The sequence below is a fragment of the Pan paniscus genome, chromosome 10, assembly GCF_029289425.2.
Source record: "Pan paniscus chromosome 10, NHGRI_mPanPan1-v2.0_pri, whole genome shotgun sequence".
Classification (NCBI taxonomy): domain Eukaryota; kingdom Metazoa; phylum Chordata; class Mammalia; order Primates; family Hominidae; genus Pan; species Pan paniscus.
In genome coordinates, this window is record NC_073259.2 from 85,673,705 (window position 1) to 85,700,964 (window position 27,260).

Genomic DNA, 27,260 nt, shown 5'->3' on the forward strand with positions numbered 1-27,260 from the left:
AAACACATGTATAGACATATGCATACATATAGAGACAACATATACACATGTAGGCATGTATTCATCTAAAAGCTGGAGATCAAGGGGTTCAATGTAAAAGAAAGTAGAACTTTAGACCTGAGAGGCACCTGTCCACCCACAATTCTTGGGGCTCCATGAGGTCAAACAGAGGTCCCCCCAAAAAAGAGGAAAGTCTGTGGAACCTTTTCTGTTTTCTTTAAGAGGTTCCCGAGATGTTAGAAGATTTCTTTATGTCTCCTTATGTGGTATCTAAGGTGGCAAGAGGAAGGAGGGACAGATAGAAGTAAATGAAACAACAAGTCTTGGAGAAGCCTGTTTGAGATTTTGTCTTCTGAAAAACCAATAAAGTTTTACATTATTCTTGGTAAAAATCATATCCAGAGGAGGAACAAACAGAAGGAGTGCACAGAATTATCAGGGGCTTAAGAAGAAAGGAATTCCTAATAGACTGGGAAGCTTCCATAGGACAGAGGCCTCAAAAATATATATGTACATACACAGCCTAAATGTCAGCTTTTAATTGTTGACTTTTGACGATAAAGCTCTTAAAAAATATTTTTTATCAGGTTTTAACTGGGCAAATAACAAGCATTACTGTGTCTTGGCTTTTCCTGTCTGAAATTTACACCAAGGAGGAATGTTTGAGGTGGGGCATGTTTGTTTATTAGAGGTCTAGGGTAATCATTGTTTAAAGCCATTTGTCTCTAAAATTTTTCTTTTAATAAACTGGGTCCTTTCTTTCTGAGTATACGGATTTATTTAGCTTAGAAGAGTAGGCTAAACAAACAAAGCAACAAAAAAGTTTCTATTACATTCTAAATATAAACCAAAATTTTAAGTCAAAGGCATACCTGAATAAATGACTAAAAACCAGCACAAGTAAGCATATATAATACCAAAACGATTAAGTTCGTTATGGCTTTACCCAAGGTCTCTAAAAAGGGAGCAAAAATTTGCAGTGCTTCCAAGATCCTGACCCCTCCCAAAAACAGCTTAAAAAAAGGGAAAGTTTTGTTCACTACAAGTTGGGTGAAACCCACATCTGTTAGGCCATGTTTTCTGGGATCTCAGCTTCTCAGCTGGCCATCTACCCACAAAGGCCAGATGGAAGATTAAAAGAGATGGTAAAACAGCAAAATAAAAGCTGCTGATGGGGGTAGGAAGGGTTACAAAAAGTTGAGAGTCACACAAATAATTCAAAATGAATAATTTAAATCTTATGATTTTTTTTTCTTCTGAGCTAAAGGTATCCATTGAGAAATGGAATTTTGTGGTAGGTCCAAATAACTTTAACTCTGTTTCAAATTATACCTCAGCTGGAATTCTGCTTAGTTAATTCCCTGGATGTTAATACTTCAAAGACAGTGTAAGAGGGTGAGATTTACATCTCTAAGGGACTGAAAAAGACCTGGGGAAGCCTTTAAGTCAAGTAGGCAGTTTGAGCATTTAAGGGCTTTCTTGGGGAATTCATGGAGAGCTCTCTCTCCAAAAAAAAAAAAAAAAACTTTCAAATCTCTTATTTTCAGGTATTAGCCAGGACAAACAGAAAGCAGTCCTCCCATCCCATTATGTTCTAAACCTGCTTTTTCTATGTCTGTTTGCAAATATATTAATTTTGGAATTTCAAAAGACCCTTATTCTTGGTTATTGCATTTTGTGGTCATATTAAGTAATGTCTCATTTACCTAGGTTATTTGCAAGACGGAAGCTCCATAGGTGTTATACATAAAACCAGCTAATGTTTCCAAGAGAGGGTTGTACCTTAAGGGAAAGCTCAGTTTTGAGGAGGAGTTTCTCATAAATTTTAGAATTTCCTTTTCAAAAAGTGACCAAGGCTAGGACACTGTATCAGGCAAAGTGATGCTTTGTGGGCATGTTGGAGTAACATTTTAGGAGTGGAACTGAGGGGTGACCTTAGGATTACTAGATTTTATCAAACTAATCTCCAAAATGGTTTTGCCCTATATGTATTTAAATTTATTTTGTATTTACTTAAGGTATACAACATGGTGTTTTGATATGAGCATCATGGACAAACGTCTTGGCATTTCTGGATAGTCTCTAGTCACTTAGAGCATCTGAATGGGCCAGAGGGAGCAAATGCCTGTTAATTTCGGAATGAGAGAACTCACTCTCATTCATCTTTCTGTTTGAAACTAACAAGAATTGGTCACTAATTAAAAGACAAGTCCAAATTAAAAGCAATAGGAAGCAGCTGCAATTTTTAAAGCACGCTATATAATTTTAGGTGAAAAGGAGTGAAACCTGTGGAGCTTTACTGCCAGCACTGTAATCCAGCCTTCCTGCTGTGAGACAGAGGCAGAGAAAGCGGAAGTTTTCTGTTGAGCCCTTTGTGTGACTGTGACCCAAACCTCCTGTCCTGAAGCAGAGGTGAAGAAGGCGTTCTCCTCTCTCTTTCTTTCCCTTAAACCCAAATCTCCTGCAGGTAGGCAGAGACAGACCCCTCTGTTCTATAAAGGGAGGATTGGAAAGAAGAGCTTGAACAAAGTCTAGGCCTTACCAAAAAGTAAAAGGTCCAAATTCAGGTAGACTTGCCCCTTACACTCAACAATACTCTCAGAGATGGAAGAACTCCAAGGGTTTGGTTGTCCAGGTGCGAGTCTGGGAGGAGTGCAAGATGTTGGGGTTGGGGGGGTGCAGGATAGGAGGGTCGCTTTGAAGCCTGCTCAACTGTAGTAATCATTTCACTATGTATATCAAAAGATCATGTTGTATACCTTAAATAAATACAATAAAAATAAATTTAAAATGTGTATGTAAATGGCAAAATCATTTTGGAGATTAATTTGGAAAAACCCAGTAATCTTGAAGTGGCCCATCAATTCTACTTCTAAGTACTAGTTTGAACCATCCGAGCTTGCTGATACTTGACTTTTACAGTTTTCGTTTTTGACCTATAAAAATGGCAGTTTCATAAGGTTTAAAATATATATACATGGACATACACACACACATATATACATGGTGTATGTGTGAACATATATATATACACACACACACACGTATATGTACCTTAGAGAGATTTGTCGATGTGTACAAAAGGTAACGACGGTAGCAGCAAAACTTTGGAAATATCTCAGTGCCATTAATAAGAGAATGGATGAATAAGTTATGACATATTTATGCAATGAAAATAGTTAAAAAGCTAAGCATGTAACTTATTTACAGTTAGAAAAACATAGAGGAGTAACATTTCTTGGTAAAAGGAGAGCAATTCCCCATGTAATAGAAAGACTTTAAACGCCTTAGCTGGTACACCAAATTACATTTTATCTTGTTTCTGCATCAGCTAAAATCCCAATCATCTCAAGTAATTCATCTTCTGAAACAGCTCTGTGCTACAACCAGCTGCAGATTTGTAGCATGCTTTTTTTTTGTTTTGTTTTTGTGGTTTTTTTTGCCCAAACTAGATGAATTTTTTTTTAATCTCAGAAATTTGAGATTAGGACTTGAGATATTATGTCTATTTTAGCCTCCTTGTATCATTCTAGAAACACTTGAAAAGACCAGTGAACAAAATCAAGTCACTGTTTAGTGCTGTTTTGATCATATTCTACTTCATATAAAATAAAGTGATTTATTAACATTTTACAGTTAGTACTGTTGTTATGCTATATCAACTCTCTCTAATGTATGGAACAATGTATTATAGATGTACCACTTTTTCCCATTGACACTACTCCTATATTATGTTTTACTGTGTTACCTCAGAAAAATAAAGCCTGCCACTCAGGAAATTACTTGATTTTAAAGCACAGATCTACCATTCCTATAACATATAAAATAAAAATGTGGTTTTCTGTACTTTAATTTGCAGTGTACATCTCTACTTCTCCTAAAACAGATGGGAAAATTCAATAATATTACATTTTGGGCCCTTCAGACCAAGGAAGAACCTGGCAGCAGTTCAAAAATAATGACACAACAAAGAGAAGAAAACAGGTTCTGATACTTCCCTGATGTTGGACTCCCTATCAATGGCCAAACAGATTTTGGTCTGTTTGAAAAATCATGCCTATTTGGAAAGTCATGCAAAATAAAATTGAATATTTCAACTTTGTCCAATAAAAGTAAAGGCCTGGTTTCAAAGAAATTTCTTTAGGGGAGTATAAGAGCCAAGAACCTGCTGGAATTTATTGTCAAACAGTCTGATCCTGAATTGTGCTATAATTCTGCTATAGTTAGAGACCTGATCTTTATTATCTTTTCAGAAGCACACATACTCGTACACACACACAGAGACACCCTTAATTTTGCTTAATTAATTGGGCTCTTGGTTGGAGACTTTAAGTCATGTATGGTGTTTTACGTCAAAAATATCAAAGATAGTTAACATTGCACACCAGTAGTTTAATAGCAGTATTTATATCTCTCAAATTACAGAGTCTTAGAATAAATTACTGACTGGTTATTAAATGGTACTAGCTGAATCAGGGCCAAACTGATTATTCAAATATTTCTGCTTCCTGCTTATGGCACAACACTCAGTGGAAGAGCTATCCTGAACTCCATATTGGTCATTCAGTTATGAAGGAAACTACGAAGATATCTGTAACCAGTGGGTCCTCTAATATCTGCCATTGTAAAAAGATGGTGACAATTTATTTTATTTGCTTGAATAACTATCTCACTTTTGCCTCATGTGAAAGAGTAGAGCTCAAGAGGTCTTTTAAGATTGTTTTTAATGGTAATTTCTATGATTCCAGCATCCTGAATTTTCTACTTTTGCCAGAAGATTTCACTGGTCAGGGTGCCTATTGAGTAAATATGGGATTTTTTCTGGAGCTGATTAGAAATGCTCTGACTGTAACATATATTGTTTCTGACATAATTCATTCTTCTGGCAAGTCATAGAGTGAGTCATTGGGAAATAGGACAGTATGAGGAAGGTGGTCCAGATAGAATCAGTCTTAGGAGATCTGCTGTAATCATAGATTATTCTCAGTAGCTGGGCTTCTTCAGTGATCTATTTTTAATTTCCTAAATAAAATGTTATAATATAGTTTGAATATAAACTATATTCTTGGACTTTGTTTAAGCCAACAGCTTTACAGAGAGACCACACTGCTCACAGATGGACCCAGATTAGAAATGAAATATTCATTCATTTATTCAACCAATGAATATTTCTTGAGCTTCTACTATATGGTAGACATACCGCTAAGCATTGAGGATAATTTACTGAGTATTACATAGGTGGTCATTTGATCTGCGGCTGTTCACAGTCTTATAGTATTTGCGTATTTCTATTTCTGTGTAGATTTTTAGTAATAAGAGAGGTAATTGGTTAAATGTAAACCCTGTATGGTAATACATCATACACTATATTATTTTTTATTCCATTCGTTCCATTGGTATTTCAAGTCTTAATTTATCTTGTTTAATTAAAAGGCATAAATTAGCACATCATGCTGTTTGCATCTAATTATACAGCTGAGTTCTTGGATTATCTTTGATTCTAAAAGTACAGCTCAACATACTAATAAGAAGAGTAAATCAGAAATAGAAAGATAGTCTTTAAATTTTAAAATAAAAGAATGAAATTCATGTTTACTGTAACATTATTGTGACCTTCATATTTTAATCTTATTTAAAACTGATTTTGTAATAATAGACTAAATTTGAGCAGTTAATCTTGACAAATATAAGATCATTTTGCCTGTATCACTTCCTTTCTGCTATATTTTTTATGACAAAAGATTTTGAAATATGCCTTTGAAAGTAAATGATTTAATCTATTTTTTTAAGTGACAATCTCTACTTTTGTTTATACTTTGCAATAGTTTTATTTTCTTTACCAAGAAGACCTTGAGTTGCTATTTTATTTTGGTTAGGGTTCCTTCATGAATCATTTAGCCAGAATAAGCTGAAATAGCAATCTTTTTGTTCACATACAGTGAGATATGTTGTCTCATTTCAGTGGTATGGCCCCGGTGTCCTTTCTCCCTGTGTTCTTTTTATCTTAAGTTTGCCTTCCCTAGATTTGACCCGTGTCATACCTTCTATTGCTCCCTCCTGTTTTAGATTAGTATTTCCTAAGTGCCTCCAAGGTGCCAGGCTTTGTGCTGGCTTCTTCAGATGTAGCCATAAAGCAGTCAGTTGGATCCCCATGAAACTTGTAATAAAAATGTTCCTTACGCAAATAATCACACACAGAGTAGTTTAATTTCTTGCTTTATATCTTTAAAGAAGAAGCATGGGATGTTTTTGAGAGGTGCAATCGGGGAAGTTAACCCTCTACTGAGTTGGAGGAGAGGGTGAATCAAGAAAGTCTTCCCTAAAGATCAGTATTGAAGCCAAATCTTGATAAATAGTTGGAGAGACCAACAACCAACCTGAGAAAAATCTCTGATTGCCACTTCTCTGCTGTCATGAGGTAGTTTCATTTGATGTTGAGTTTCAGGGAGGTACAGTTGGAAGCTTTGATTTTAAATATATTTAATTAGCCCAATGCAGGATTTTAGAAGATTTAAATGTAAAAATCTGATGCAGAAAAGAATATTTTACATGTATTATGAACCATTATACTATTTCTATATGTGCTTGACTTTAGTTATTTAGTGTGGTTTATTACTTCAATTTAAAAACTATGTATATTATAAAATTCATTTTTGTAAATAGATTTTTGTTTCATGGATGTTATAAACCTGAAAGTGTCTTGGAGCCTGATATCAGTTGCATGTAAACATTAGTTAATGACTTAAATTTCCTTTTTATGGTATTGTCTAAAACAGACTTATGAAAATCATAGAGAAAGTCTTATTAATATCTATTATTAGTTCAGTGACAGACTTAATAAAAATGAAGATACTGATAATGATAGGAACAGCTTCAAAGCTCTCTACCTTGCTTTTAAGACATTGATCTGATTGAGCACGGAGGATAAAAATTCCATTTTTAATAAATATATAGCAACTATTTTAAATCTAGGTAAATTAATCCTTATAATGACTCAGTTATTAAAACTGGCTGGTCAGTATTTTAAACTCATCAAAGTACAACTATATCGCACATTGCTGATACATCATCATGAAAAATGTGTGAGACTATACCTTCCTTTTGACTCAGGTTAATTATAAAAAAAAAATTCTACTTTTCAGTCTAGCTGCTTGCATAATTGCTTTTTTGGCAAATATTACTTCATCAATTCCTTAGAAAATTTTGGCCTTTAAAACCCAAGAGAACATCCTACCATGTTTATACTGACTTTAAAAAGATTGAAGTAACATTTCAAATGCTTTTTCTCTGTGAGCCCTTAATCCTTTCAGACTTATTCTGACTGATCTATTCTTGTGTTTTATCCATTTTGTTGTTGATTTAGCTTGTTACTCCCCAAATATTTTCCCATGCCTTTTTTTTCTTCAACAGCTCTTACTGCTTATATGAATGATGATTGGAATAGATCATTTAATAGCCACAGGGATATTGAAATACTTTAAGTCAAAACAAAACAAAACCTCTTAAACCTTGTATGTTATTGGTACAGTGCTTGCCTCTGCCCTTAACTGCCTGAGACCATGTTTGTGAGGCTGCTTCATCAGAAAGCCAATGATCTTTCCATATTTTAAGGTTTCATGGGCTAGAATTGGAATTTTAGCCAAGCTGGTGGTTATTATTTTTTAGTCTACGTCAGTTGTATACAACAGAGTAAAATGTGACCATTCATGGAAAAATTAAATTTACTAACTGATGTCATTAAATTGGTAACTCATGTAATAGAAGTACAGCTGAAGATCCAGGCTTTAGAAAAGAAAGAGTCAGAGGTGCTGGGCTGTGTGTAGCAACAACTGGTGTCCTGGGCTTGGGAATCTAATTTCAGAGAAAATCTGGTCAGCTTGTGTTTGGTCAGTTCTCCAACTGTGTCTAGGGAAAGGAAGGGTACTAGTGGGAAAAGCAGAGCTTTCAAAGTAATAGTGGTGGGGGTGTGATGACCAGAAAAATGTAGAAAAATGCAGGGAAGGCAAAAAATAGCAGCTTTCTACTCTGCTTTTTGGGATTTAACATCACTCTACTGTCCTTACCTATAAAATTGTAATACTACTACCACCTATTTCATAGGTTGCTAACAGCAGTGAAACTGGAAGTACTCAGAACAGTATTTAACAAATAGCAAATTCCCAGTATCATAATTATCTCCATTTTACAGATGAGAAACTGTGGTTCTGAGAGGTTTAAATACCCTGCCCAAGGACACACTGATAGGGATTGGTTAAGCTGGCAGTCAGACACTTTCATTATAGATTCATTCTAAAACACTATGCCGTGTTGCTTCAAAGTCCATAGAGCCTACTCCCAAAAGTTCACCTTTCTCTTTATTGTACTACTTCTGTCTTCCTAGTACCTAATAGCTGTCATTTTAAAGAAACATTTTAATTCTACTCCTTCACTTTTTACAATCTCAAATATTCTCTCTTTTCAAAGCAATAAAGATGTAAACAACTGACAGGAACAATCAAAAGCCAAACTAGAATACTAAAAAGATGTATGCCTGTAATACCAAGAAAAAAATCATACATTTATCAAAATGTACCCAAATTCATATGTCCAGATTCATTGCCATTAAAGACTTAACTAAATACCTGAGACAAAAGTATAATAATCCTTGATTTTGGAAAAGGACAAAGGATAGACCTAAGGGATAGTAAAAATTATGTAGATCCATCTTTAATAAAAGAATGATTTTTAAAATTATAGATTGTTCAAGATAACTCCCATACTTCAGCACTGGCTGGAAAAATAGTAGAGCCCATTATCAAGCAATCAGGGTTTGTCAGTTTACAAATACTGTAATCAGCATGTGTCTGTGAAGTGAAAGCAATGCTAGATATGTCTGTTTTTCTTTTATAAAAGAGTTATTGATTTTATACAGGGAATTTACAAAGCTTTTAGTATTTTTCAAAGTGTGTTCAATGGATGTTAATAGGGTTATGTGGCTGAAAAATATTACCTAGTCAAATAAATTTAAGAAACTGGAATACAGAAGATAAAACAGATTTCTTTACTGTAAAACGGGTCAGAGTCTTTAATATTGCTGATTTTCAAGAAGGGTTATAGAATGCAACATAGCAAAAGCTGATTCTATGATGAATCTTGAGAATCTTATGTTCTAAGCTGGCAAAATGCTCAGGTAGTCTTACGTAAGCACCTGCTTTGGCTGTTCAAGAGCAGAACCTGTCCCTGTTCCCCTTTCTATCACTGGTACCTAGCAGAGTGCCTGATACTGACAGGTGCTAATTGAGTATTTGTTGACTGACTGAGTGAATAAATAAATATTCAGTAGAACCCTAAAGAAAAAGATAGACTAATATCTTGATTACATGATCATACATGTATTTGAAAAGAGGAGGCTGTCTCAAATCTGACTTAAAATTATGCATATATTTTAATTGTTCTTTTTGATTTCAGAAAGGGAAGTTAATAGTTCTAATTGGATTTGAAAATCAAATTTAAATTAACTGAGAATTAATGAATTCCTTGATATTATCGTGTGTTGGAAAGATTTTACAGAACACATTTTTTATAGCCATATAACACTATTGATTTGTGCAAAACAAAGTATTGGATCATTTTCTTGAGTTTCTTCTTGACATGGGATGTTGCTGGGAGGAGTTTCCAGAAGATGCTATATTGCCAATGTATAGTGCAGTACTTCTGGGTGAATACAACATAATGCTCTATCTTTATATTTATACATCAATGGAAATATATTCTTATATATAAACACATATAATATACACAAATGCATTACAGCTCTGTACACATACACACATATTTGTTTTTATATTTGAACATGTATATATGCATATATGTGGGACAAGTAATGAAAAAAATTCTAGTTTTCTTAACCAAGAAAAAGCATGCAGATACCCCCTGAAGTAAAGAATATGAGATAGTCAGGGGAGGAGCCAAGATGGCCAGATAGGAACAGCTCTGGTCTACAGCTCCCAGCGTGAGCGACACAGAAGATGGGTGATTTCTGCATTTCCATCTGAAGTACCAGGTTCATCTCACTAGGGAGTGCCAGACAGTGGGCGCAGGTCAGTGGGTGCAGCACACCATGCACAAGCCGAAGCAGGGTGAGGCATTGCCTCACTCGGGAAGCGCAAGGGGTCAGGGAGTTCCCTTTCCTAGTCAAAGAAAGGGGTGACAGACGGCACCTGGAAAATCGGGTCACTCCCACCCTAATACTGCGCTTTTCCGACGGGCTTAAAAAATGGCGCACCAGGAGATTATATCCTGCACCTGGCTCAGTGGGTCCTACACCCACGGAGTCTCGCTGATTGCTAGCACAGCAGTCTGAGATCAAACTGCAAGGCGGCAGCGAGGCTGGGGGAGGGGCGCCCGCCATTGCCCAGGCTCACTTAGGTAAACAAAGCAACCGGGAAGCTCCAACTGGGTGGAGCCCACCACAGCTCAAGGAGGCCTGCCTGCCTCTGTAGGCTCCACCTCTGGGGGCAGGGCACAGACAAACAAAAAGACAGCAGTAACCTCTGCAGACTTAAATGTCCCTGTCTGACAGCTTTGAAGAGAGCAGTGGTTCTCCCAGCACGCAGCTGGAGATCTGAGAACGGGCAGACTGCCTCCTCAAGTGGGTCCCTGACCCCTGACCCCTGAGTAGCCTAACTGGGAGGCACCCCCCAGTAGGGGCAGACTGACACCTCACACGGCCAGGTACTCCTCTGAGACAAAACTTCCAGAGGAACGATCAGACAGCAGCATTCGCGGTTCATGAAAAACCACTGTTCTGCAGACACCACTGCTGATACCCAGGCAAACAGGGTCTGGAGTGGACCTCTAGCAAACTCCAACAGACCTGCAGCTGAGGGTCCTGTCTGTTAGGAGGAAAACTAACAAACAGAAAGGACATCCACACCAAAAACCCATCTGTACATCACCATCATCAAAGACCAAAAGTAGATAAAACCACAAAGATGGGGAAAAAACAGAGCAGAAAAACTGGAAACTCTAAAAAGCAGAGCACCTCTCCTCCTCCAAAGGATTGCAGTTCCTCACCAGCAATGGAACAAAGCTGGACGGAGAATGACTTTGAGTTGAGAGAAGAAGGCTTCAGACGATCAAACTACTCCGAGCTACAGGAGGAAATTCAAACGAAAGGCAAAGAAGTTAAAAACTTTGAAAAAAATTTAGATGAATGTATAACTAGAATAACCAATACAGAGAAGTGCTTAAAGGAGCTGATGCAGCTGAAAGCCAAGGCTTGAGAACTACGTGAAGAATGCAGAAGCCTCAGGAGCCAATGCGATCAACAGGAAGAAAGGGTATCAGTGATGGAAGATGAAATGAATGAAATGAAGCGAGAAGGGAAGTTTAGAGAAAAAAGAATAAAAAGAAACGAACAAAGCCTCCAAGAAATATGTGACTATGTGAAAAGACCAAATCTACGTCTGATTGGTGTACCTGAAAGTGACGGAGAGAATGGAACCAAGTTGGAAAACACTCTGCAGGATACTATCCAGGAGAACTTCCCCAATCTAGCAAGGCAGGCCAACATTCAGATTCAGGAAATACAGAGAATGCCACAAAGATACTCCTCGAGAAGAGCAACTCCAAGACACATAATTGTCAGATTCACCAAAGTTGAAATGAAGGGAAAAAATACTAAGGGCAGCCAGAGACAAAGGTCGGGTTACCCACAAAGGGAAACCCATCAGACTAACAGCAGATCTCTCGGCAGAAACTCTACAAGCCAGAAGAGAGTGGGAGCCAATATTCAACATTCTTAAAGAAAAGAATTTTCAACCCAGAATTTCATATCCAGCCAAACTAAGCTTCATAAGTGAAGGAGAAATAAAATACTTTACAGACAAGCAAATGCTGAGAGATTTTGTCACCACCAGGCCTGCCCTAAAAGAGCTCCTGAAGGAAGCACTAAATATGGAAAGGAACAACCGGTACCAGCCACTGCAAAATCATGCCAAAATGTAAAGACCATTGAGACTAGGAAGAAACTGCATCAACTAACGAGCAAAATAACCAGCTAACATCATAATGACAGGATCAAATTCACACATAACAATATTAACTTTAAATGTATATGGACTAAATGCTCCAATTAAAAGACACAGACTGGCAAATTGGATAAAGAGTCAAGACCCATCAGTATGCTGTATTCAGGAAACCCATCTCACGTGCAGAGACACATATAGGCTCAAAATAAAAGGATGGAGGAAGATCTACCAAGCAAAGGGAAAACAAAAAAAGGCAGGGGTTGCAAACCTAGTCTCTGATAAAACAGACTTTAAACCAACAAATATCAAAAGAGACAAAGAAGGCCATTACATAATGGTAAAGGGATCAATTCAACAAGAGGAGCTAACTATCCTAAATATATATGCACCCAATACAGGAGCACCCAGATTCATAAAGCAAGTCCTGAGTGACCTACAAAGAGACTTAGACTCCCACACAATAATAATGGGAGACTTTAACACCCCCCCTGTCAACATTAGACAGATCAACGAGACAGAAAGTCAACAAGGATACCCAGGAATTGAACTCAGCTCTGCACCAAGAGGACCTAATAGACATCTACAGAACTCTCCACCCCAAATCAACAGAATATACATGTTTTTCAGCACCACACCACACCTATTCCAAAACTGACCACATAGTTGGAAGTAAAGCTCTCCTCAGCAAATGTAAAAGAACAGAAATTATAACAAACTATCTCTCAGACCACAGTGCAATCAAACTAGAACTCAGGATTAAGAATCTCACTCAAAGCCGCTCAACTACATGGAAACTGAAGAACCTGCTCCTGAATGACTACTGGGTACATAACAAAATAAAGGCAGAAATAAAGATGTTCTTTGAAACCAACAAGAACAAAGACACAACATACCAGAATCTCTGGGACACATTCAAATCAGTGTGTAGAGGGAAATTTATAGCACTAAATTGCCCACAAGAGAAAGCAAGAAAGATCCAAAATTGACACCCTAACATCACAATTATAAGAACTAGAAAAGCAATAGCAAACACGTTCAAAAGCTAGCAGAAGGCAAGAAATAACTAAAATCTGAGCAGAAGGGAATAGAGACACAAAAATCCCTTCACAAAATTAATGAATCCAGGAGCTGGTTTTTTGAAAGGGTCAACAAAATTGATAGCCCATTAGCAAGATTAATAAAGAAAAAAAGAGAGAAGAATCAAATAGATGCAATAAAAAATGATAAAGGGGATATCACCACCGATCCCACAGAAATACAAACTACCATCAGAGAATACTACAAACACCTCTACGCAAATAAGCTAGAAAATCTAGAAGAAATGGATAAATTCCTCGACACATACACTCTCCCAAGACTAAACCAGGAAGAAGTTGAATCTCTGAATAGACCAATAACAGGAGCTGAAATTGTGGCAATAATCAATAGCTTACCAACCAAAAAGAGTCCAGGACTAGATGGATTCACAGCCGAATTCTACCAGAGGTACAAGGAGGAACTGGTACCATTCCTTCTGAAACTATTCCAATCAATAGAAAAAGAGGGAATCCTCCCTAACTCATTTTATGAAGCCAGCGTCATCCTGATACCAAAGCCGGGCAGAGACACAACCAAAAAAGAGAATTTTAGACCAATACCCTTGATGAACATTGATGCAAAAATCCTCAATAAAATACTGGCAAACTGAATCCAGCAGCACATCAAAAACTTATCCACCATGATCAAGTGGGCTTCATCCCTGGGATGCAAGGCTGGTTCAATATACGCAAATCAATAAATGTAATCCAGCATATAAACAGAACCAAAGACAAAAACCACATGATTATCTCAATAGATGCAGAAAAGTCCTTTGACAAAATTCAACAACCCTTCATGCTAAAAACTCTCAATAAATTAGGTATTGATGGGACGTATCTCAAAATAATAAGAGCTATCTATGACAAACCCACAGCCAATATCATACTGAATGGGCAAAAACTGGAAGCATTCCCTTTGAAAACTGGCACAAGACAGGGATGCCCTCTCTCACCACTCCTATTCAACATAGTGTTGGAAGTTCTGGCCAGGGCAATTAGGCAGGAGAAGGAAATAAAGGGTATTCAATTAGGAAAAGAGGAAGTCAAATTGTCCCTGTTTGCAGACGACATGATTGTATATCTAGAAAACCCCATTGTCTCAGCCCAAAATCTCCTTAAGCTGATAAGCAACTTCAGCAAAGTCTCAGGATACAAACTCAATGTACAAAAATCACAAGCATTCTTATACACCAATAACAGACAAACAGAGAGCCAAATCATGAGTGAACTCCCATTCACAATTGCTTCAAAGAGAATAAAATACCTAGGAATCCACCTTACGAGGGACGTAAACGACCTCTTCAAGGAGAACTACAAACCACTGCTCAATGAAATAAAAGAGGATACAAACAAATGGAAGAACATTCCATGCTCATGGGTAGGAAGAATCAATATCGTGAAAATGGCCATACTGCTCAAGGTATTTTATAGATTCAACGCCATCCCCATCAAGCTACCAATGACTTTCTTCACAGAATTGGAAAAAACTACTTTAAAGTTCATATGGAACCAAAAAAGAGCCTGCATCGCCAAGTCAATCCTAAGCGAAAAGAACAAAGCTGGAGGCATCACGCTACCTGACCTCAAACTATACTACAAGGCTACAGTAACCAAAACAGCATGGTACTGGTACCAAAACAGAGATATAGATCAATGGAACAGAACGGAGCCCTCAGAAATAATGCCGCATATCTACCACTATCTGATCTTTGACAAACCTGACAAAAACAAGCAATGGGGAAAGGATTCCCTATTTAATAACTGGTGCCGGGAAAACTGGCTAGCCATATGTAGAAAGCTGAAACTGGATCCCTTCCTTACACCTTATGCAAAAATCAATTCAAGATAGATTAAAGACTTAAACGTTAGACCTAAAACCAAAAAAACCCTAGAAGAAAACCTAGGCATTATCATTCAGGACATAGGCATGGGCAAAGACTTCATGTCTAAAACACCAAAAGCAATGGCAACAAAAGCCAAAATTGACAAATGGGATCTAATTAAACTAAAGAGCTTCTGCACAGCAAAGGAAACTACCATCAGAGTGAACAGGCAACCTACAGAATGGGAGAAAATTTTCACAACCTACTCATCTGACAAAGGGCTAATATCCAGAATCTACAATGAATTCAAAGAAATTTACAAGAAAAAAAAACAACCCCATCAGAAAGTGGGTGAAGGACATGAACAGACGCTTCTCAAAAGAAGACATTTATGCAGCCAAAAAACACATGAAAAAATGCTCACCATCACTGGCCATCAGAGGAATGCAAATCAAAACCACAATGAGATATCATCTCACACCAGTTAGAATGGCAATCATTAAAAAGTCAGGAAACAACAGGTGCTGGAGAGGATGTGGAGAAATAGGAACACTTTTACACTGTTGGTGGGACTGTAAACTAGTTCAACCATTGTGGAAGTCAGTGTGGCAATTCCTCAAGGATCTAGAACTAGAAATACCATTTGACCCAGCCATCCCATTACTGGGTATATACCCAAAGGACTATAAATCATGCTGCTATAAAGACACATGCACACATATGTTTATTGTGGCACTATTCACAATAGCAAAGACTTGGAACCAATCCAAATGTCCCACAATGATAGACTGGATTAAGAAAATGTGGCACATATACACCATGGAATGAATACTCTGCAGCCATAAAAAATGATGAGTTCATGTCCTTTGTAGGGACATGGATGAAACTGGAAAGCATCATTCTCAGTAAACCATCACAGGCACAAAAAACCAAATACCGCATGTTTCCACTCATAGGTGGGAATTGAGCAATGAGAACACATGGACACAGTAAGGGGAACATCACACTCTGGGGACTGTTGTGGGGTGGGGGGAGGGGGGAGGGGGGAGGGATAGCACTGGGAGATATACCTAATGCTAGATGACGAGTTAGTGGGTGCAGTGCACCAGCATGTCACATGTATACATATGTAACCTGCGCATTGTGCACATGTTCCCTAAAACTTAAAGTATAATAATAAAAAAAAGAATATGAGATAGTCATCTTTACATATATAAAATTAATGTATCAGAAATTACTTATAGTGGGTGGAGAAAAGTTTAACTGAAGTTCTTTAATTCAGCTACTACCATCAGTTTAAATATATGGTTTGTTAAATGGAACAGAAAAATTTTACCAAGCAGATCTTGTTCCTATTTTCCCATTTTGAATCAGATTTGTTTTATCTGAGAATTTAAGTCAAATATTGTAGTATCATAAACTAAATTATTAGAGCTGGGAATTTGGCAAAGAAATCGGGAGATTCACTTTTATGAACCAATTGTGTGTTTTCCAATGGATTAGACATACTTCTTCATTTTTATCTTCCAAGTGTTTCTACACAAATTATCTAAAGGTATCCATTTTATTGTAAATAGCTTTTTATAGTTTATAAACCACAAAATTCACTATTATTAGTTTACAAGTTAATAATTTTGAGGAAACAGGTATGATTGTGTGCATATATATGTATGTATATTATATACGTGCATATATGCAGACATGTTTATGTATAAGTATGTATATATGTATACCATTACTTTAGTCTAATTTGAGAATGTATCTAACTTCACCAAAAGTTTCTCTGTGCCTGTTTGAGAGTCATTTATTGTTTCCATCCCAACCAACCATGGAACTAGCTTTGTCTCTATAGTTTTACCTTTCCTATAAATATTGTAAAATGAAATCATACAATACACAGTTTTTTGCATGACTTCTTACGCTCAGTGTAATATTATAAAGCCTCATACATGTTGTTGCATGAACTGTAGTTCATTTCTTTTTATTGCTGAATAGTATTCCATTGTCTGCATATACCATTTTGTTTATCCATTCACCAGCTGATGGTCATTTGAAATGTTTCCAGTTTAAAGCTCTTATGAATAATGCTGCCATAAATACTCACCTTCAAGGCTTTAAATGTGTCTAAAATATATGTTCTAATTTTTTCTGGAGAGAGATTGTTGACTAGTATGCTAAGTTTGTATTTAACTTTTTGAATAACTGGAAAACTGTTTTTCAATGTGGATGTACCATTTTACATTCCCGCCAGCCATGTCTGAGAGTTCTAATTTTGCATACCCTCAACAACTTCAGTTTGTCAGTCTCTTTATTTTAGTCATTCTAGTGTGTGTAGTGGTATCTTAATTTTGGTTTTAATTTATATTTCATAATGACTAATGATGTTGAAAATGTTTTTTTGCACTAGTCATTTATATATTGTCTTCAATAAGATATATGCTTAGATATTTTGCCATTTTGAATTGAGTTGAAAGAGTTATTGATATATTGTAGACAGAAGAGCTTTTTTAGATATATGAGTTGCCAGTGTTTTCACTCACTCTGTGGCTTGTCTTTTCACTTTCTTAATGGCATTTAGACATAGGTTTATAATTTTGGTGAAGTTCAGTTTAACCATTTGTTTCTTTGATGGATCATGCCTTTGGTATAATATCTAAGAAATCTTTGCTTAATGCCAGGCCACCCAAATTTTCTCCTATTTCTTCTGGATGTTTATAATCTTAGCTTGTACCTTTAGAAATATAATCCATTTTGAAGTTCTTTTTTGGTGCATGGTGTGAGACTACATTCTAAGTGCTTTTTTCATACAGCTATCCAATCATCCCAATATTATTTATTGAAAAGGCATTCCTTGTTCTCATTGAGTTGCCTTGCACCTTTATAAAAAAACAGTTTATAAAATGTGAATATATTTCTAGATTTTGTATTTTGTTTTACATGTACATACAACAAAATTATAAAAATTGCACATTGTCTTTATAAAAATTGCACATTGTTACTTGATTACTGTAACTTTATATTAAATTTTAAAATCCTCCACTTTTGACTTTCTTTTTCAAAATTATTTTAACTATTCTAGGTTTTTGTCATTCCATATAAAATTTAGAATTAGCTTGTTAATTTTTACAATAATTTTTGCTGGGATTTTGACAGGGATTCTGTTTAATTTGTAGATCAGCCTGAGGAGAATGACATCTTAATGATATTGAGTCTTGAATCGATTAAAATCCATGAAAATGGCATATCTCACCTTATTATATATCTTCATATCTATCTGTCTATCTATGTATCTATCTATCTATCTATCTATCTATCTATCTATCTATCTATCTATCTATATCTCACCTTATTTTAGATCTTTACTTTCTCTCAGCAGTGCTTTATAATTTTCGGTTTATGGGTCTTACACTTCTGTTAAATTTATTCTGAACTATTTTATCCTTTTAAATTATAAGTTGTTTCTTAATTACATTTTCAGATTGTTCAAAGTATATAGAAATACAACTGACTTTTTTATATTGATCTTGTAAACTTGCTGTATTTATTAGTAACTTTTTTGTAAAGCCCTTAGGACTAAAAAAAAAGTCTAATTCTGAAATTCTCCCAGAAACAGACTATATGCTACTGGGAAACAGATACCTGTGCCTAGTACTTGTTTAATAAATGCTTGTTGGGTGAGAGAATGGATTTTTGCATAAATTTCTCCAGAGTATTATGCTTTTCCTAACTATGATTAATATGTATTTTAACTTTATAAAAATGAGACTTTACACATAGGTTTGATGATTATATATTTACATTTCCTGAGGACTAAAATTGTAAATGTTTCATGCTTTAAATACCATTCCTAGGCTACTTAGACAATGTGCAGAAAAAAAAGAAAACAGAAATTGACAATTAAATATTAATAGATTTGTTTTATCCAAGAGCACGTTGATGATAAAATTCACCTTTTCTGTTTTTTTCCCCAGAGGATGAGTATTTAAGTGAATATGTGATCAATGCTAAGTGCATTAAGGATGCATTTCTTACTGTCAGGCTTTGATTTCATTAAAGAAAAATGCTTATGCCTTATTATGTTTATTGCATAATTTGTAATTTACAACAATAATACATCTATTTAATTTTCACTTAAATGTTGTAAATTACAGTCTTTAAGAATACATTAAGCACAAATCTTTTTTATTATCGTTTTTGTTAAACTAACAATCAGAGTCATTTTAGACATCTCACACTTAACTAGGAGAATATTTTTTCTTAAATAATTTTTGAATTAAGATTTTTAACTACATAAAATACAAATGCCTGTTTTCCCCACAGTAATAACTGATATAATGATAAACATATATCATATTCTGACTACTGTGTAAGGTATATGAAAACATCCCTCGCTTTTTAAGTCAAAAACAGGTTTATGGAGTTTTCAATTTGTCAGTTCTGACACTGAGTGCCTCAGTTGGAAACTAAGGACACAAAGAAAAAAATATTCACAAAACAAACATACAAACAAAAAGATATAACCTGCAAAGCTAACTTTTTCGACTATGAGTGAGGATTATACTACATATAAAGCAGTATTTCTTTCTTCTTCTTCTTCTTCTTTTTTTTTTTTTGAGACAGAGTTTTGCTCTTGTTGCCCAGGCTGGAGCGCAATGGTGCGATCTCGGCTCACTGCAGCCTTGGCCTCTCAAGTTCAAGCAATTCTTCTGCCTCAGCCTCCCAAGTAGCTGGAATTACAGGCCTGCACCACCATGCTCAGCTAATTTTGTATTTTTAGTAGAGATCAGTTTTCTCCATGTTGGTCAGGGTAATTCGCCCGCCTTGGCCTTTCAAAGTGCTAGGATTACAGGCGTGAGCCACCACTCCCAGCCAGCAGTATTTCTTTTAAGTGAGCATGAGTGAGCCAATATATGTGTCTGTATATCTATGTATATAGTTATATGTAGATATATATGTGTACATATTGTTTTGAACAATAGTCCCTGGTGTATAATAAGCAATCAATATATTTTTACCATTATTATTAAACCTGATTGAAAAGTCCTGGTGTAGTCTTTGTCATAGTCAATGTCATGTAAAACATTTCTACATATTAACCCTTTAGCATGGTACAGTTTGATGACCATAACACGACGGTAAACATGATATTAACCAAAATTAAAAATTATGAAATTATTCAGGTTTTGGCATGTGCCAACGGTGAAATACTTACATGAAATAGCTAATAACATTATTAATATTTAATGGAGATGTTTGGATCTAAATTATTTTAGCAATACAATAAGAACTGAAAATAATTCCTTTAAATATCCATGAAAATCTTCCTACTTATATATCAGAACAGTTTTCTAGTCCTGCACCAAATAATTGTGATATTCAATGAAGAATGAGGTACTGCTTAATGTATTATTAATTTTATTTCCTGGAAGAGTTGGCTAAATATTCAATAGGTTGGTATCCAGTGCTGCCTCACAATGTTTAAGGATATTTAAATACTTTTTCTTTTTGACACTTTTAATGTGCACTTGTAATTATGTTAAAGTAGTCGATAATTTGACAGTATCCTTAATAATGACATACATGTTCTAGGGAAAATATATTATTTTAATAGTACTCTGCTAAAGTCACAGATGATAAGGTTTACACTTACAGTTCTATTATAACTCCTAAGTCATGAATTCTGTTGAACTTCAAAAGTTAAGTGCTGTATTAGTCAATAAATCTTTGTTCAAACTTGTCAGTTAAAATGTAGTATCTTAACCCCACTTTGATTTATTTATATTTGTTCAGATTAAAAAATGAAAGAAACCAAGAAAACCTGACCTTCAATTTATTCATATTTGTTCAGATTAAAAAACAAAAAAGAGAAAACACTCTAAAATCTTAATCTGCATGTAATAGATTCTTCTGTGACAACACATTATTTTTGTACAGTAAACACAGATTTTTATTTTACTTATTTGTTTATTTATTTTCTAAGAGACAAGGTCTTGTGATGTTGTCCAGGCTGGAGTTGCAGTGGCTATTCCTGCCTCAGCCTCCCAAGTAGCTGGGACTGCAGGTGCACACCCCCTCGCCTGGCTAAAAATAAATATTGATGAAAGTTATGTAAACAAGTTTGTGCTACTTCATTGTTCCTCACTAAAGAGTTGTAATTTATATCAACACTTTTGGAGTGGGGATACTTGACCTTTTGTAGTTTATAAACCCCTGGAACTTTTCATCTGAAAAAAGCATGTAGGTGCATATGCAAATAAATTTGTGTTTACAGTTTGACTGAATTACTTGATCCCCTAAGCTCAGTCAAGGACATATCTATATTATTAAACTCACTTCTTTAGGAAACCCAATTCTAATACTTCCATGTAAACCAAGGAAAATTATAAAAACTCCATAATTATATTTAGCCAGCATCACAGAATTCTTATTTCCTTTTCTCTTTCACATGAGGGCCTTATGGTTTTATTTCATGTTAATTTTTGTATAAGAATTAATACTTCTTAAAAAGTTATGCTTTCCAAAAAATATTTTTATATGAAGATAATATTTATTCTCTTTTGTTAGAAAGTTGTGAGAAAGTCTCTTTTATCAGTAAAAAATTCCCGTATCTTGGGAAGATAAGGACTGAGGAGATCTCATAATGTCTTTAAAATCTGATATGATTTTTTTGAGTTATAAATATAAACTATTAAACATCTACTTTATACCAGGCTTAAAGCATCATTTCATTCATTCTCATAAAAACACTAGAAGTATACATGATTATTTCTAATTCCTATTTATAGTTGAAGCAACTGAGGCACAGTCAGTAATTACTCAAAGAGGGCACACTGTGATCCCTGTCAGTCTCTCTGAATTTATAGCTGCTGATCCTAACCATTCCACTTCAAGTTAATATAATTTGCCTGGAATCACAAAAGAAATGTTATTTTGGTAATTTTTCAAATGAGGAAAAAGTACACATTGTGTGACATCTCAAAATCTTTACACATTTCGCTTTAATTCATTTACTCAAAATTATCTAGTGCCTAGGATAAACTCTTTTTGACAGATTGCAAAAATGAGAAACCTATGTAATTATGACTTTAATTGGTTTATTATCTGTTAATCATAATTTGTATGTAAAATTTCTTCTAATCTCTTCTGTTTTTATAAAATTCCATCTTCCACTCTTTCAGGTATACTCATGTAGACATACCCTAATTGCTTCCAATAGCAACATGTTTACAGTTTTTTTTTTTTTTTTTGTCTAGTCAGGGGTCTCTCTACTGAGTCTTTCAAATCACTCATTAATAATATCTCTTCTAATTATTGGCCAAACAGTAGATCTTGATTTCATTAACTTGTGTTTCAGTAACTTCTCATTTTGAAACCAAATGCCTTGTACATAGTAGACATGCAACAGATACTCATAGAATGAATGAATGAATTTATAATGGCTAGACTACGAACAAAAATCAGATTACTTGAATAATATGAAGAGAGACACTATTTAATCTAATGTCTATTAAATAAAAAGCCAAATGTTGCAAAGTTTATCTATTAGGAAAAAAAAGAATACTCCACAAGAAAATGGCAGATTTAATTTAACGCATTCTGAGAATAAATTCAAAGATTTTAAAGCAATTGGCTTGTGCTAAGTAAGTCTAAATATTCTGCTCAAGGTATTAAATTGAATTAGGAATTAAATCCTCTCATTTAAAGGGATGTATTGTGCTTCTTTGAGGTTTACACTATCCAGATTAGCATTTTATTTAATCTAGAATTTTTCTTTGATATTCACATCAGATAGGAGGAGAAAATTTGTTTCAAAGTTTTTCTTTTAAGGTTGATTTGATTAATCATACTTCTATTGAGTATTTTCTATCTGCTGCTTGTCGTGTTGGGTAACAATGGCTTTCCTTTGGAAGTAGATTTTATGGATGTTTCATATTTAATTTCATAAATAAGTCAAAACATTTAATGGCTACCTTAAAATAAGGCTATCTTATAAATGAGACATTTGTTACAAATTTTATGAACTAAAATGGAGTGTGTGTATGTGTATACTTTTTTTAGATTTATCAGTCCCATGTCCAAATCTGAAGAATACATTTCTAATTGTACATTCCTAATTATGCAGAATGTAAAGTCTGAATGCAAAAATTTTTGCAGGAGATGGAGTTGTAGAGATTAAGATGGCGAGTAGGAGGCAGGACTAGCTTGCAGCTCCTGCTCAGACAGATAGAGTAGCATGTGAAGACTCACATCATGAACTTTTGCTCCAAGAAATACCGCAGGAACATACCAGGAAAGGCGAGAGAATCCACAGACCCTTTGAAGGAACTGGATTGCTGCCAGAGGCTCCCTGAGATGCCAAAAAACTAAGTCAGCTTGCTTTCCAGGTGGTGGTCTGGGGCAAGTTCTCAGCCCTGGCCACAGGCTGCCTGGAAATAGACTCCATGCTGTTGGTCGGGCATGGTGGGAGTAAGACCAGCCTTTATGACTGCTGGCTGTATGGAAGTGGGGTGAGGCCTGTGACTTCTGGCTTCCCCCCACTTCCCTGGGGACCTGTATGACTCAGCAGAGGCAGCCATAATACCACTGGGAACATAAGTCCATTGGCTTGGGAACCACAATCCCATCCCCCACAGTAGTCACACAGCAAGCCTCACCCAGGGAGTCTCTGAGCTCAGACATACCCACCCCTGCCCCAACCTGGTAGTCTTTCTCTACCCACTCTGGTAGCTGAAGACAAAGGATATAATCTCTTGGTAGCTCTATGGCCCTGCCCACCACTTGAGAAACCTGAATACTAAACCAGGCACCCCTAGGGCAAATCTGCATCCTCCCTGTACAACCACAGCTGATGTGCTCTTGAAAGCACCACCTTCTGTCTGGAGGCCAACCAACACAAACTGGTGCACTAAACAGAAATACAACCAAGACTCACAGAGTCTTCTTCACTCCCCTGCTACCTCCACCAGAGCAGGTGCTGGTATCCATGGCTGAAAGACCTGAAGACAGATCACATCACAGGGCTCTTTGCAGACACTCCCCAGTACCACCTGTTAGCTCCATTGGGTGGCTAGACCCAGAGAGCAAAAACAGTTGCTGCAGTTTGGCTCTCAGGAAGCCCTATTTCTAGGGGAAAGGGGAGACCACCACATCAAGGGAGCATCCCATGGGACAAAAGAATCTGAACAGCAGCCCTTGAGTTCTGGATCTGACCTAGTCTACCCGAATGAGATGGACCCAGAAAAACATTCTAGTAATATGACCAAACAGAGTTCTTGATTACCCCCAAAAGATCACATCAGTTTATCAGCAATGGATCCAAATCAAGATGAAATCTCTGAATTGCCAGAAAAAGAATTCAGAAGGTCGACTATTAAGCTAATCAAGGAGGCACCAGAGAAACGTGAAGTCCAACTTAAAAAAAATTAAAAACATTAATACAGGATATGAAAGGAAAAATCTTCAGTGAAATAAATAGCATAAATAAAAAATGTTCACAACTTCTAGAAATCAAGGACACACTTAGAGCAATGCAAAATGCACTGAAAAGTCTCAGCAATAGAATTGAACAACAAGAAGAAAGAACTTCGGAGCTCAAAGACAAGGCTTTTGAATTAACCCAATCCATCAAAGACAAAGAAAAAAGAATAAAGAATAATAATAAAAGATGAGTAAAGCCTCCAAGAAGTATAGGACTATATTATTGTCCAAACCTAAGAATAATTGGTGTTCTTGAAGAAAAAGAGAAATCTAAAACTTTGGAAAACATATTTTAGAGAATAATGGAGGAAAACGTCCTTGGCCTTGCTAGAGATCTAGACGTCCAGTACAAGAAGCTCAAAGAACCACCTGGGAAATTCATTACAAAAAGATCATTGCCTACACACATAGTCATCAGGTTATCTAAAGTCAAGATGAAGGAAAGAATCTTAAGAGGTGTGAGGCAAAAGTATCAGGTAACCTATAAAGGAAAACCCATCAGATTAACAGCAGATTTCTCAACAGAAACCCTACAAGCTAGAAGGGAGTGGGGTCCTATTTTTATCCTCCTTAAACGAAACAATTATCAGCCAAGAATTTTGTATCCAGCAAATCTAAGTTTCATAAATGAAGAAAAGATACCGTGTTTCCCAAATGAAGGAAAGATACAGTCTTTTCCAAATGAAGGGAAAGATAGTCTTTTCCAAAACAAATGCCGAAAGAATTTGCCATTACCAAGACAGCACTACAAGAACTGCTAAAAGGAGCTCTAAATCTTGAAACAAATCCTCAAAATACACCAAAATCGGACCTCCTTAAAGCATAAATCTCACAGGGCCTAAGTAACAACACAATGAAGAAAAAAACAACGTATTCAGGCAACAAATAGCACGATAAATAGAATAGTACCTCACATCTCAATACTAACATTGAATGTAAGTGGCTTAAATGCTCCACTTAAAAGATACAGAAAGACAGAGTGGATAAGAATTCAACAACCAAGTTTCTGCTGTCTTCAGGAGACTCACCTGACACATCAGGACTCACATAAACTTAAGGTAAAGGGGCAGAAAAAGATATTCCATGCAAATGGACACCACAAGCAAGCAGGAATAGCTATTCTTATATCAGACAAAACAAACTTTAAAGGAACAGCAGTTAAAAAAGACAAAGAGGGATGTTTTATAATGATAAAAGACCAGTACAACAGGAAAATATCGCAATCCTAAATATATATGCACCTAACACTAGAGCTCCCAATTGTATAAAACAATTACTACTAGACCTAAGAAGTAAGATAAATGGCAAACAATAATAGTAGGGGACTTTAATACTCTATTGACAGCAGTAGACCTGTCATCCAGACAGAAAGTCAACAAAGAAACAGTGGACTTAAACTATACAACAAATGGACTTAACAAATATTTAACGAACATTCTACCCAACAACTGCAGAATATACATTCTATTCAAGAACAATCCAAACCCAAACCCAGCAGAAGAAAAGAATGAAGATCAGAGCAGAATTAAATGAAATTGAAACAAACAAACAAAATACAAAAGATAAATGAAACAAAAAGCTGGTTCTTTCAAAAGGTAAATAAAATTGATAGACCATTCTTGAGGTTAAACAGGAAGAGAGAAGATCCAAATAAGCTCAATTGGAAATGAAACGGGAGATATTACAATTGATACCACAGAAATACCAAAGATTATTCAAGGCTATTGTGAACACCTTTACATGCACAACCTAGAAAACCTAGAGGAGATGAATAAATTCCTGGATGTATACCACCCTCCAAGGTTAAACCAGAAAGATATAGAAACTCTGAACAGACCAATAACAAGCACCAAGATTGAAATGGTAATTAAAAAATTACCAACCAAAAAAGCCCAGGACTAGATGGATTTACAGCTGAATTCTATCAGACATTCAAAGGAGACTGGTTCCAATCCTATTGACACTATTCCACAAGATAAAGTGGGAATCCTCCCTACATCATTCTATGAAGCCAGTATCACTCTAGTACCAAAACTAGGGAAAGACAGCAAAAAAAGAAAACTGCAAACCAATATTCCCTATAAACATAGATGCAAAAATCCTCAACAAAATACTAGCAAACCGAATCTAACAGCATATCAAAAAGATAATCCACCATGATCAACTGGGTTTCATACTAGGGATGCAGGGATGGTTTAACATACATAAGTCAATAAATGTGATACACTGCATAAGCAGAATTAAAAACAAAAATCAGACGATCTTCTCAATAGATGCAGAAAAAGCATTTGACAAAATCCAGCATCCCATTATGATTAAAACTATCAGCAAAATTGGCATAGAAGGGGCAAACCTTAGGGTAATAAATGCCATCCGTGACAAACCCACAGACAACATTATACTGAATGGGAAAAAGTTGAAAGCATTCTCCCTAAGAAGTGGAACAAGACAAGGATGGGTACTTTCACCACTTGTATTCAACACAGTACTGGAAGTCCTAGCCAGAGCAATCAGATAAGAGAAAGAAATAAAGGACAGCCAGATAAGTAAAGAGGAAGTCAAACTGTTGCCATTTGCTGATGATATGATCATATACCTGGAAAACTCATCTAGAAAGCTCCTAGAACCGGTAAATGAATTCAGCAAAGTTTCAGGATACAAAATTCATGTATACAAATCATAGCTCCGCTATACACCAACAGTGACCAAACTGAGAATCAAATAAAGAACTCAACCCCTTTTACAAGAGCTGCAAACAAACAAAAACCAAAAACCAAAAACAAAAACAAAATACTTAGGACTATACCTAACCAAGGAGGTGAAAGACCTCTACAAGGAAAACCCTGCTGGAAGAAATCATAGATGACACAAAC

General features: G+C 35.8%; 1 protein-coding gene across 4 annotated transcripts in view; it reads left to right on the forward strand.

The window, feature by feature from the left end:
• NAV3 (neuron navigator 3) overlaps positions 1-27,260 on the forward strand; it is an 892,922-nt gene that overhangs the window by 321,927 nt on the left and 543,735 nt on the right. The gene's annotated exons all lie outside the window — the stretch shown is intronic.